Below are 14,760 nucleotides of genomic sequence, written 5' to 3'. Positions count from 1 at the left end.
AGGAAGACCACATGTCTGCATTCTCCCACACTGATTCCGGCATCTGAGAACTGCTGCCAGTGGCTCAAGTGCCAGAATATAAAACACGGGTGACAATGGGCAGCCCTGACGAGTGCCCTTGGTATGTTCCAAGTCCCAGACACTTGCTTGCCAGTGGCGGGTGACACCCGCCAAAAGCATCCACACACCCGCCCACCCGCCAGCTCCTTGGTTTCACCCGCCTTCCCCCACCTCACGAGACTCAGTAGCACTGCGCATGCGTGCTGCTGGCTCTGGGCTCAGGCTTCTGGCATGTTTAATGAGCCAGTGCGCGGGAAACGAAAGTTGTTTGGTTTCTTGCGTGCGACGTGCATCCTGCAAGCTTTTTCGCCTGAGACAGACGACCTCGTTTCGGAGTGGAGTGCCTGCCTGCCTGCTGCTGCCGCCTCGGATCCAAGGACTCTGAGCCACTGCTGCCTGCCGCCTTTGAATTCCGTCGTGGAGGCGAGGAGGATTACTTAGGAAAACAAAGCCAGCCTCCAGGTAAGAAAAGTGCTGTCAGCCTCACTACGTAACTTGCCAACATTCTGTGACCAAAAAAATGTAGGATTTTTCACGTTTCAAAAATAATTCACTGCAATGATATTTGTATGCATATTTGTTCTATAAAAAGAGCTTAAGGGTAAGTGCTATATAATACCATATTATCATGTGGCCTTGGACGTCTGCTTGGAGTCACAGTAATTTGACAATATGGATCTATACGCACAGATATTAATGATACGTATGGTGATCCATTCTGTCATAGCTCTCAACTCACCCGCTTTTGGCGGGTGTCACCCGCCTTGTAAACAGGTGAGTCACCCGCCAAGCCTCGTGCACGCCCATTCATTTCAATGGGCCTCTCACCCGCCAAACACAAAATCGGGTGATTTCACCCGCCTTTGCATCGAAAAAGGTTGAGAGCTATGCATTCTGTATGACATGTATATCACATTAGTGCAATCATAACCATATTTTTCGTAGTGTAGTTTACTTAGGAACAATGAGAGGGAAGGGGAGAGATGTGAGGGGGGGAGGGGAGAGATGGAGAGAGGGAGGGGGTAGAGGGAGAGGAAGGAGGAGGTGGAGGGGGAGAGGGATGTGGAGAAAGGGGAGAGAGAGAGGGAAGAGGGGGAGAGGAACAGGAAGGGGGAAAGGGAGTGGGAGGGGAGAGGGCGAGGGAGAGGGAAGGGGAGAGAGGGGTGAGGGAGAGGGAGGGGGAGATGGAGAGAGGGAGAGGGAGGGGGTAGAGGGAGAGGAAAGAGGAAGTGGAGAGGGAGGGGGAGAGAGATGAGGAGAAAGGGGAGAGGGGAAGAGGGAGAGGGGGAGAGAAACAGGAAGGGGGAAAGGGAGTGGGAGGGTGAGGGAGGTGAGAGGGGAGAGGGAGAGGGAGATGAAAGAGGAGATGGAGAGAGGGAGAGGGAAATGAAGAGGGAGAGGGGGGGAGAGAGAGAGAGACTCGCATGACTTCTGGGCATACCTCCATGCCCTTTGTGGTGCTGGACACAGGCTGCTGTTCAGTCTGTTGTTTGGGACAGGGAGTTGTTCAGTCTGTTACTGGGCAAAATGTTGCTCAGTCTGGTGCTGGCAGAAGGTGTTGTTATACCAAGTAATGGCACAGGGTGTTTCCAGCATGGAGTTGGGCACAGTGAGTTGGCCAATCTCCTGTTGGTCCCAGAGCGTGGCTCAGTTTGGAACTAGGCCAGGGTGACCACCAATCTAATTCTGCAAACATTTGGGCCTTTACCAAAGCCCCCAAGTGCAAAAGTAAGGTGTACAAGCCGGGTGTGTTTACTTTCACCCTCCCAGGCATTTTACAGCCATTTGGAGGCCGCGAAAGAGCATGAAACGGAATGAACATTTGCGCTGAGCATTCCCCGTCCACCCTTCAAGGGCACACGCTGAGCAGGGTGGTTCATTTTACTCGTGAATGAGAGAGATAGAAGTGAAATACTCATCTATGAATAATATCAAAGTTATGTCACTTTAATAGAATGTCCCTCACTTGTGGAGTGCTGGAAAGTCTTGCCTGCTGCTGGCCAGCTGCCTCTCTATGTAGCGTCTTCATACAAGGTGCTGTCACTGTTGCCCTTCATCCTGTGTTATAGATTATTTCTCTGTCGTGGGTAGACTGCATAGGAGTGGCAGGACTGTGCCTGTCTACCACCACAATTATAAAAACAGAACAACATGGCATTTTGACACACAACAAAAAAAGAAAACTTCAAATCATTACAGATGCTGGGAACTCATCTATTAGAGCTCTGTCCATGCTCTATAGGGCAAAATTCATACAAACCTCTTAATTTGTATATGCATTACACCAACAGAAGTGACTTCACAGAAAAGGGCTTTGCATCCGTTTTTGCTACATGGAGGCACCATGGAAGTAGACTTTAGAATACGTTCCCATAAGTAAGCCAATTGGCAAATAACTTTGTGGTTCAAAATACCTAAATTGCACGATTGGTATATATGGGGCAACTCTATAGTCAGGCCTTTTTTAAATAACAGCATGATATTTTAACATAAGTTAAGATATTTTAACTTACAGAGTAAAACACAGAGCTGCAGATCTGCCCAGGATCACACTTTGGTTAAATGGTGGAACTGGGATGTTGACAATTTAAGCCACAGACCACATCTTCACAAGTTTAGTTGATATAGATATTTATTAAGGTTCCCCTTTGCCTGTCATGTGCTTCACTAATACATTATTTGTAAAAATGCCTTTCATAATTAGCTTTAGATTATATACGTCATCATAGAAATATGTTGAGCAATAAGAGACATTGATGAGCCACCTGAGAGGATGGACACAATCTGGGCAAGGTTTACTAAATTAAAACTCTTCCCTCATCTTTGTAAGCTGGCACTCCTAATTTTAATTTTGCCTCATTCAAATGCTCAGGAAGAAAGGGTGTTCTCCATGATAAGAACGAACAAAACAGAATTTAGAAGCAGCTTAGATCTGTCCAGAACACTATCGTCAATTATACGAGTAAAATTACACACCAATGAAGCCTCACAACCTTGCCACAGATTGAAGCCAAATGATGATTTGATAGAGCTAGCCAAAAAGGCTACACGAGCATACAACCTGAAGCATAAGAACTAAGGTATTTGAATTGCAAACTGACCAATGAATAATTGTTCAAATTGAGGCTTTAGTCTCCAGATTGGTGTACTGCCTCTATTTCGAGTTTAAACATCACGTGAGCACAGTTGGTTTCTTGTGAAAGTTCTACATTTATTTTGCAGGCAGGTTTGCTTCTGGGGGAAAAAAATAAACTGTACAGAAAGAACATGTGTATTGTTTTTTTAACTGCATTTACTTGGTACAATGGTTGCATGCAAAAGAGCCTAGTTTTGTAGCAGTGTAGTAAGTTAATAGTGGTATTTTCTTCGCACACTTTCCTGTGATGTCACTTCCTGTGATGTCACTTCCTGTGATGTCACTTCCTCTAACCCTGGGCGCCGCCTCCGGTGTCCAACCCAGGCTCTCACCCTCCAAGCAGTCTCAAAAGGTTGAGAGGTATGATTGAGATCACTGCATCAGAGGAGATATTGTTGGCCCATTTTCAGCTTCCATGCCATGGCAATTCTCCTCTTGGCAAAAACGCAAGCCAGGCCCATGAATGTAACCAAGTGCCTATTTTTATCTGGCCTAGGATAAACACCCAGTAAGAATTCAAAGGGGGGGCACTGATATCTATGGACTCCTGCCTTTATACTGGCTAGCTCTAGGTGGTGCCAAAAAGTCTACACCTTCACGCAATTCCAAAACATATGAATAATATCGGCTCTATTGAAGCTACAACACAGTTGCCACCCTAGCATAAAAACTTGCCACTCTGCTCAGCGTGATATATGCTCTGTGCAGCAAGTTAAGCTGGAGAAGACAACGTCTAGAAATTACGTGATGCTTTTTTAGCAAAGTACAGTGCAATATCCCACTGGGTATCACTCACTACCTTGCCCATATCAGTTTTCAATTGCCTTTTCAGTTTTGTACCTCACTCATATGCCGCGTTCAACAATCTCCCATCCAACCTGGATACACAGCCCCATCAAGCCTCCAATTTTTACAACAGTGCCAGCCACCCAGCAGGCTCCTGTTCCCCCAGCCAGTCAGGACACTTTCCATTCTCTATCTTGACAAGCTTCAAGTATCTTAATAATTGGCCGTTGGGGAGCCCCTCTGTCTGCACCAAGTCATCAAAGTCCCTAAACACCCTATTCTTGTACATATCTCCCCATGAGGTGAGCCCCACCTCATCCCATATCCTAGTGACTGTAAGTTCATCTACCCCCACACAGGTGTCCACCATCATGGGCACATGCTGGGAGTATGGGTTTTGTAGCTTATGCACTCTCATGGTTCTGTTCCACACATGCCAGCCAAGTTCAACCATGAGTGACTCCTGCCTCAGGCAGCGGTCCATGACCGACAGGGCCTCCTTGAGCACTGTAGGGAGCACTGAATCCATTAACATGGCAAGCTAAACTATTGGTTCATAAGAAAGACATCCAGCTGCATGCTCGAGCTGTGAAGCAAGATAGTGGACTTCCAGCCTTGGACTCTGCATCCCTGTTCTTGTATGCCATGCCCCCATATGAACCCCCTCATCATGGAGTCCAACCATTGAAATAAACCAGCCACAATGAAACAATGCTCATTAGTAAAAGAGCACAGTAGCCATGACAGCACAAGGATTTTTTCCAGCGCTACCCGGCCGATCAACAACAGGGGCAATCTGCTCCAGAGCGTCACAGATTGCTTCAACCCATCCACCACTTTGGCAGTGTTCCTAGCATGCATACTTTCCGGAGTATGTGCAATGTGTTTACCCAAATACTACAATTTGTGCTCCTCCCACAGCAGTCCCAAGTCTGGCAAGTCTTGTATATAATAGTGACGCAGTCCTACCAAATGAAAGAGACAATACTTTTCTGTACTAAAGGAGATCCCGGACAATCCAGCAAAGTTGTCTAGCACATCTAATACTGTTGGTAGAATATGTTCAGGCTCACACAAGTACAGGAGGACATCATATGCGGGGAGGAAGACCACATGTCTGCATTCTCCCACACTGATTCCGGCATCTGAGAACTGCTGCCAGTGGCTCAAGTGCCAGAATATAAAACACGGGTGACAATGGGCAGCCCTGACGAGTGCCCTTGGTATGTTCCAAGTCCCAGACACTTGCTTGCCAGTTCTGGCCCTTGCTACAGATTCTGAGTATAGTAACATATCCCACCGGATAAAGCCCTCGCCAATCCCAAAGCCCTGTAGTGTGGCACACATACATTCCGAGTACACTGAGTTGAATGCTTTAATTACGCCATAAGAATTTTTTCTTCATGATTTAACATTGACAAGAGTCAATATGATTTGCATAAGTCTGCCTGTTTCCCAGGCTTCAGTATGGGGACTATCACCATATCCTGCAAACTTGTTGGGAGCTGGCCAAGTCTGTATGCCTCCTCATTAACCTGAAGCAAGGCAGGAGCAAGAGTGGCACTACATTCTTTATAGAACTTTGATGGGAGCGCACCCCACACGGAGCCCCCTCTATTTCTTCCGCTCTCAACAGCAGTTCAAGGGCTGAGGCCTGTTCAGCAGTTAGCTGTGGCAGGTTAATCTGAGAGAGTTCAGAACACAGCTTGCCAGGGTCGACAGGTGTCTCATGCTTGTACAACTTATTATAGAATGTACTAAAGGTGTTGTTTATCGCCATCTGAGATCACCAGTGGGCCCCACAATCATCCTGTATCAGCGTAATCGCCTGCCGATGCTGCCCATTTTTGTACAGCCAAGCGAGCAAATTCCCGACTTGTCCCCTTCCCCATGCATGCACGTCGTATACACTTCGTAATCAAACCTTCTAAGCCTCTCCCATGCTTCTGTTCACTGAGTCAGGAGCAACAGCAATTCAGACTCGGCTGTGGGGTCTGAGATTTTTTCAGTCTCTATAACCTGAATCGGGTCTTCTTACTTTCCTAGGTCTTCTTGCAGTGTTCTCCTGATGCCACCCACCCCAGCTATGACCTCCCACCTAGTCACCACGTTGAGCATTTCCCAGACTGGTCCCACCTTTCCACACTACCCACATTTGTTTTTAAAAGGTCCTTCATGTGGTCTCTAAATATATCATTCGGCACGGTCTCTGCTGACATACACCACGTGGGAACAGGAGACCTGCATCCCAGTCAATCCCAGCCTACTATAAGCAGGGAGTGGTCTGAGATGGTTCGACCAGTATATTCTGCCTCTGTGAAGTCGCCCATGTGGTCAGTCCACATAAACATTCTGGTGTAAACCTTGTGAGGTGCAGAGTTATTGTAGTAACCTTGTCTGTACGCATGTAGCACCCACCATAGGTCCGTCAGCGAGAGGCCAGTAAGTATAGTATTAATAGTTGCAGAGGCAGGTGACACCCTAGCTTGGTTGGAGTCATATCTGTCCATGGTAGGATCCTGCATGCAATTAAAGTCACCCCTACAGAGGAACAATACATCTCATAGATGCACCAATCTACTACTCAAGGGAGGGAGGAAGGCTGGTATAGCCTGAGTAGGAGAACAGGACTTCACTATATATGTTTCCTGGTGTTCGACATAGCCATGTACTGTAACCCATCTACATTCCTTGTCCCTGTTAACGTTAAGTATTCGAAAGGGTACAATACCATCTAACCATATCAGGACCCCCCTGGCATACTGTGAGTATGTGGGCACATATGGAACCCAAAGCCATGGCCCTGTCCTCTTCTGAAGAAAGTAGGTGTGTTTCTTGCAACCGTGCAATCGATATGTTCATCCTCTGGAGGTAAGACCAAACCTGATTTCTTTGCAAATAGGAACCCATCCCCCTGACATTCTATGTCAGTACCCTATTTGTTGCCATCCAGATAGCATGTTATCCTTGCACCCATCCACACCACACATATAGGGCCGCAAACCCTCATGTCCACGCTGCCAGTGGCCTTCACCCATCTAACAGACAATTCACTCAATGAAACAAATCCCAGATTTAGGTCTCTCCCGTCACCTTCCCACACCACATTTCCCACCAAATTCCATAATTGCACAGATGCCTACAACTAAATATAACAGCAAAAAACAACCAAATTTTAAAAAGAAATAATTGCAGCAAATAGTGAAGCACTAACACAGCCCCACAACATCATGCTGTTTGGGCCTATCCGTTCCTAAAAGATGATACATCACTGTAAGGGTGTCAGACATCCTTTGCAGAGGAGGTTAGCACAGTGCTCCCACTGAAAAGTGCGTCCCCAGTTGATGAAGTTATGTAAGAACATCCTGTAGCAGTAAACACACAACAGCAGGGAACCAAACACCAGCAGACTCAAGGGCTTTGCCCTCTCCTATCATTGCCATCATCCCCAGGCCTGAACTTCATGCCGTTATGGTCCTTCCATGAGCTGGCACACTCTGGGGGACTCCAAAATATGTGCCTTCTCTTTGTAAAGTACTTTCATTTTGTGTAAAGGAGCATGTAGTTGAGGCCCAGCAATCAAAGTCTCTGCTTTGTCCGGACAAACATATTTCTCTTTTTGTGGACCAGATGCGTGCAGTCCTGGAAGATTGCAAGTTACCCTTGACAAATGGAGCCGCCTTCCTTGGTGAACTGCAGGACCACCTCCCTTTCTCTAAAGTTAAGGACCCTTGCAATGATGAGTCTCAGGTTAGCATCTGGCGGTGGCCTTCTTTGTAGGGAACAGTGTAATTTAATTGTGAAGCCCTGAGACAATGTCGCCAGGCTGATTTCCTGCTGGATCTAGGTCTCTATATAGGAGGTAGGGTTAAGGCCATCTTCTCCCTCAGGCAAGCCCAGGACGTGAATGAGATTCCTCTGCAACCTTCACTCTGTGTCTTGAGCCTGCACCTCCAAGGTGGCATTTTGAGCTTCCAGGGTGCACACACAGGAATCTAGATCTGAGGTAGTTATCAAATCTCTTGAAATAACAACTCTGTGGCAGTAACTCTCTCAGCCAGGGATCTTACAACCTGCCTCAGGAGGTGCACATCGGTCTTAACCTCATCTATCTTGCTCTTCAGCGATGTTCACAATACTGCAATTGCTGCAAGGATCTTGTGCTCAAAGGGAATCTCCTAAGACATCTGCTCCTCCCTCAACGTTGCTGGGCCCTTTTGTTTGCCATTAACTGCAAATTATTCCATTATAGTGCCACTGTCACCGCCCTTCTGCTTACTTGCCATCTTATCAAGGGTATACCATAATTGCTCACAGCGCTATAAAGTTTGGTGCAAGCCAGCAAGGACAGGACAGCAAGGTATCCCCACAAGGAGTGTGGCAGTGCCATTGGTGGTCTCCATACCCATCAACTGCAGTGCAGGGTCAGATAGCAGGCACACTCTCCACACAGTGCAAGGTGCAGGCAAGCACAATCAGTGATTTCTTGGATATCAGCAGGACAATGGGCCTCATTATGAGTGTGGTGGAAAGGCAAAAATGGCGCCGGTAGTGCTACCGGCGCCGTTGTTACCTCTCCACCACTCTACGAGTAATGCTTGCCGGTGCTGGACTGCATGCCTGGTCTGACCAGGCGTGCATACCGGCACCCACGAGCAGAACTCATGATTGCACCAACACCGTTATAAACAGTGCCAGTGCAACCATGCTCCCGACCCCGATCAGGAGGCCGGCCATAACGGCACCCACGAATGGGCAATTACTGGCTCTGCCAAACTCAGCATGACCCGGGTACTGCCCATTCGCGGATGCCAGAAAAAAAACAACTCCGGCGGCAGCCGTGCCCTTAACAAGGGCATGGCTACCGCCAGAGTTATAGTGAGGGCCAATGTGTCTGAGTCATGGCAGAGAGCAGCCGTAGAACCGGAACTCCCCTTCATAGGACCCACTACCTCCAGAATGCAGCATGCGCTGCAGCAGGTGCCCCACAGTTGATTGCCCCATCAGCGCCAAAATTCTGCCTCCAAACAGGGGGGGCCTCACAATTTCCCACGACCAGCCAGTACATGAAGTGGCGCTCACTCAAGGGAGCTGTGTCCAGCACCCACCGGGTCACCCAGCACCCTAAATCCTGGGACTGTCATCCCTGCCATCCACAGCAACAGCCTGAATGCAGCACCATTTTCAAATGGGGGCTGCCGACCCCATGGCAATAAAGTATATGATCCTCACTCTCTCCACTAGGCTCACCGCTGCTGACCCAGATCCACACTCCCCCAGGGCCAACAGGTCCCAGCACTGCTGGCCGCCTTGTCTCTTTGCAGGCTCCCAGCACCACCACTGCCACAATACAACCCACCACGGCCATGGCTCCAGCCTGGTACCACATTTGAGCAGCTGCCTCTCAGCGCCACTAGTAGGGGGGCTGACATAGCAGTCCACCACCACAAAGGCACTCCTCCCCCTGGCCATAGCAATTAGGAGGCTGGATGGTACACCATCTTGCCTGCACTGGGTCCGAAGGGGCTGTCCCCAGCATACCGCTCCATGCAGCTTTGCCGACCTCTGAACCATGTTCAAAATAAGCAAGCCTCACCAACAACTCTCTGGAGAGCGAATTGGACCAGGAAGAGGATCCAGCATACCCTGAAAAAGGATCTATTGCAAGATCTGAGCAGGAGTTCTTAAATCCACATGACCTTACAACAGGGAGCCTGGACATGCCCAACTACATCAGGACTCATGGTGGGGACTCTGTCTGGGTTTTTTAAGAACTGATTTATTAGATGCAGGTTAATTAAATGCGAGAGTCGGGGACCAGTGTGTGCATTTTCGTGGCATTTTTAGGGGGGTTGGATTTTTTTTATTTGTAAGGCTAGTTGGGGAAGGAGCGAGAGGGAAGAGGGGCATTACCCCTGTTCCATACAAATGCTGCAAACATTTGGGATACAGCCACAAAGAGTTGGATTCAGGACATACTGGGAGATAAATATGCCTATACAAATACCTACCTTCTTCAAGTATTTATATTCTTCTAACAAAACCAGCCTATCCTGTCTGTGTGGCTAGATCCTGCTTATTTACTGCTTCCCTTATATATTCTCCTACTCCATGGTGCTCTTGAAAAAGTTACAAATAACAGCCATGTGCATGCCACCATATCATTCCAGAGGAAGCTATAAGATGGATCATGTATCCTCTTCATTAATCCCCACATTAATCTTTGGAAAGCATACCCATCCAAAAGGTTAGTTGGATGAACTCCTAAATATATAATATCATACAATAAAATAAAAGGCCACATGTATACTTGTCTGATGCAGTCATGTGTAGTAGAGACTTCCCGATTTGCCTGTTGTCACCGCTAGAGGGAGCTGTCACCGTAGGAATATATAAGGCCAGATGTATGTTTGTCCAATATTACTTAAAATATTGAAACTATGAACATTTCTCTCCTCACACACTTTGGCCCGCGTACACAGGATTTCACACTAGTTACAATATATTTGTACAACTCATTTTTAGATTTCCCAATGCAAAATAACTTATATTTATTAATTGAGACAAAATGCGTGCCCATGGTTTCAAATGGTCAGATTCTGCTTTTAAACAAAGTGGCGCAACACAACATGTGGGGGCCCCCCTGCGAGCCATGCTGAGGGCCTCTCAACTCAGCAACAAATCACGGGTTGTGCCACACTCTGGGCTGAGCTAGATTATCATGCTTGCGTAATACGCACAAACATGCTGCAGAAGGGGTATCCTACCCGCTGCACTAAGAGAAAGATATAAATATGTGTTTTAATGCAATATACAGCACACTTTCTGTGACGGCTCTGGCCTCTCACTTCTCTGCTAAAACTCAGGACATCCTGTCCTCTATCTACTCTCCCTCATACTCTCTCAGCCCCCCTTGGTCATCTCAAACTTTCCTCCTCCTTTCTTCTCTTTCTCTCTGGCAACCCCTGGCAAGGTTTCTAGACAAGTCCGATCTATGAAAGTGACATCCAAAAAGTGTCTCCCATGCTCCCCCAGAACCATCAAGGACCATACTGACACCCTCGCTCCAGCTGTGGCCAATTTCTATAATCACTCTTTCACCACTGGAAAGTTCCCCTCTCCCCTTAAGCACTCCCTTGTGCACCCACTCCTCAAGAAGTCATCTGCCGATCCTACCTCTCCGGCAAACATTTGCCCATAGTCCATCACCCCTTTCCTGGGCAAACCCTTGGAAAAGCTGGCCATCTCCCAGCTTTCTGTACACACTGTATCTGTTGGTTGTCTCCATGACCATCAGTCTGGCTTCAAAACTACCAGAGGCATGGAAACCTGCTTTCCTGAACACCCATGAAGATCTGTTCTCTAAACTTGATTCCAGCATTCCTTCTGTCCTCACCCTCCTTGAACTTTCCTCTGCTTTTGACATGGTCAACCATGCCATCCTGATCAATCGATTCTGTGAGAACCTGGGCATCACGGATCAGGCCATGGAGAGGCTGACCTCCTTCCTTTTGGACTGCAGCTCTCAGGTCCATCTTGGTCCCTTTCTCTCCGTCACCTCTTTTTCTACCTGTGGCCGTTCCCCATGGCTGTTTCCTCTCACCCTAGTTTTTCAACCTCTACTTGGCCCCTTTGTCCCAACTGATCTCTACCTTCTCTAACTTTCAGTGTTCTGCCGATGACGCTCAGATTTCCTTCAGGCTCCCCTCAGCCTCCTCTCCTCTCTTGCTTATTCCTGACTGTCTATCCGCGATTTAGGATTGGTGCACCTCCAGCAATCTCTGCCTTAATGCCAGTAAGGCAGAGATCCTTCTCACTGGGACCCCTGTTCCTGCTTTCCCACTCTCCCTCTGGCCACCCGCTTTGGGCTCTCTTCCTTCACCTTCCTGTGAGGCAAAAAACCTTGGTGTCATCTACAACTTCACTCTCTCTTTCTCTCCTCCCATCTCAGATGTCGCCAAGAAGTCCCACTCCTAGCTTCTCCTCCTCAAAGGGACTCATCCCTTTCTCACTTTCCCCAGAAGCTCACTGTCTCCAGAACCCTGGTTCCCCCTGGGATGGACTACTGCATCTTGAATATGCTTTCCACGGTTATAGGTCAAAGGTTCGAATCAAAAGGTTCGAAATACAATAGGGTTGAATCAAAAGGACTGAAAACAAAAGGCCCTGGCCCTCTCAAACTTGATAAGAACCTCCTGAATTTCTGGAAGCTGCTCACAACCTTCCCCTTTTCCTCTGTGTTCTCTCTTTCCCTCCCCTGCTGACCTACCTGATCTACCTGTCTGCTGTACCGACTGGTTGCTCAGCTACCCTCAGAGTCTCACTGCACTGACTCCAGCTTCTTTCTTGATCAGTCACCTTGCACCCACACACTTAGGGGCTGTAGCTGTAACCCTACGTGCCTTGTTCCCCTTGCACTACCAAGAGCTGTGCTGCCCTGGCTGCACTTACTCAGAGCATTGCTGCCCTGTTTTCCCCTCCACTCTACCTTTCAATTCCCCCCTCCCTTTCCTCTTGCACTTCTCGTTCTCGCGCTTGCATGATATGAATGACACAAGGCCTAGTAAGTTTGTTTGTCTTGTCCTCCCTCTATCTTCCCTCCTGTGTCTTGTTGTGCCTAGAAACACTTCTGTACAGGCACGTCATGAATGACTATAAATTACTTATATCATATCATATTGTTTTATCACAGATGCCTAGAAAAATATACAATGCCGCAGTAAAAAAATGGCTAGACTGGCAGCGCCCACATATCAGTCTAGCCAGGTAATTACAAACATCAGGACTGCTTTATAAGAAATACCCAGTTAAAAAAAAAAAAGTCATACCAAACTGAGGAATGGCTAGACTGGCTGCACCAAAATGCCTCTCTAGCCACTAATACCACATATCATGCCTGCTTAGCCTGAACATGGACAACCATTATGATTTATTGCACAATCCCGCCCCCCAGACATCCCCTCTCCCTCCCAGAAATGCCTCCACGTTCCTCTTTCTTGTCGCAGAGCTTTCATATGAGGCTCCTTGCCTCATAGGTAAGTACTGGGATGAGGAAGAGTGGGTCTAGGAGTAATAAAGATTACATGTAGCTAAGTCAGGCATTACATTCATGTACCTCTACCTCATCCCAGTACTTGTGTATGAGGCAAACTGCCTCATACACAAGCACTGCCTCATACACAAGTACTAGGATGAGGAAGAATAGGCACAGGAGTAATGAAGATTACCAATGAGTAATCAAGGCATTAAACACATGCAGTGGCGCAACACCATTGAGATAACTGGGTTTCAGCACCCACGGCCCTTGAAATTTTGGGCTATGTTGACTCGAGCTGGCTGACCTTCAGAGCAGTTGCCGGACAGAACAGGACACAGAAAACGGCACCTGAGTTGGGCTGTTAGCAAGGGCCCAGCAATTACTAACGTAAAGCATTTCACTGTTAGTACATGCATTCAAATGCCAAATGTTTTAGGCAATTGAAATCGTGATGTGGGTTTAGTACTTGCATGCCAGGGGAGTGATTGGATGGTTAGAGAGGGGACAGGAGGCCGATCATTCTCACAGCAGTCCATAAGTGGGTGCTTTCAGACTTAAAGGAGATAGTTAGCTGCTTGTACCATTGAAACTGCTCTAGAATAGTCTAATTAAAATGCATAAAGAAGTTAGATGCCCCCACACAAATAAGTTTGCCCCTCCCCCACCACCCGTGAGTTTAGAGCCTCTCCCAACATTTGATGGCTTAGCCCCACAAAATGTAGGTTTTCTTGCGCCCCAGAACACAAGCACACACCATGCATCATATACACACGCACACCCCGTCATGCTTACATTTAAGTGTGCACTCTTTCACCATACCGGCACACCAGGCAGCCATCCATACATTTAAGTGTGCACCCTTTCACCATGCAGGCACACACACCCAGCCACCCACACATACATTTAAGTGTGCACCCTTTCACCATACACTCACACAGGCAGCCACCTATATATTTAAGTGTGCACACTTTCACCATACAGGCACACCCAGGGAGCCACCCATACGTTTAAGTGGGCACCATTTCACCATACACTCACACATGCACATGTCATGGGAATGAGGGGAGCCCTATTACTTCAAAAAGAAATTGTTTCTTTTTGAAGTCAGTCTGACTTCATAAAGACATGATTTCCGTTAAGGACCAAACCATTTACAGAAATCATTTCTTTATCAAAGGGCTCAACCCACCCCATGACATGGAGGCCTCCTGCTCAGGGCCTTCCATGGCATGGGGTGGGGTAAGCCCTTAGACTTTAAAACAAAAGTTTCTTTTTGTAGTCACTCTGCCTTCATAAAGATGTTTTTTCTGTTACAGAAATAATTTCTTTATGAATGCAGAGTGAATAATTTTGAGAAAACTTTTTTTTGCATTCTTTTCTCCATGTGGTGCCCCCTCCCAGCACATGTGCTGGCGGGGCCCCCTGTTACGCCAGTGAAACACATATGAAACGCTTTGGAATTCAGTAAGACCAATATAATATTTTTAACTAATGGATTATTCCGAGGGAAGGGCTTATCAACGTGTCTTTGATTTCGAATTCTACTAATGATTACAAATATGTCAGCAGGAAGCACCTCTGGTATTCCAGAAAGGTTCTTCAAAGTGATATAGTCCATCTTGGACACTGTGAATTATTCACGGAAAATGTTAGTTTCATGAATGTATTGACATGTTGAGCTCCCCACATTGGTCTTGCTATACATGAAAACCATAATACATGATGCATATTATTAAACGTG

General features: G+C 47.3%; 1 protein-coding gene across 1 annotated transcript in view; it reads left to right on the top strand.

The window, feature by feature from the left end:
• SI (sucrase-isomaltase) overlaps positions 1 to 14,760 on the top strand; it is a 1,019,699-nt gene that overhangs the window by 800,993 nt on the left and 203,946 nt on the right. The window lies entirely within an intron of this gene.

This window comes from Ambystoma mexicanum, chromosome 10 (genome assembly GCF_040938575.1).
Source record: "Ambystoma mexicanum isolate Mex_15411 chromosome 10, UKY_AmexF1_1, whole genome shotgun sequence".
NCBI classification, from domain to species: domain Eukaryota; kingdom Metazoa; phylum Chordata; class Amphibia; order Caudata; family Ambystomatidae; genus Ambystoma; species Ambystoma mexicanum.
The sequence above is the reverse complement of the archived record's forward strand: the minus strand, read 5'-3'. Positions and strand labels throughout refer to the sequence as shown.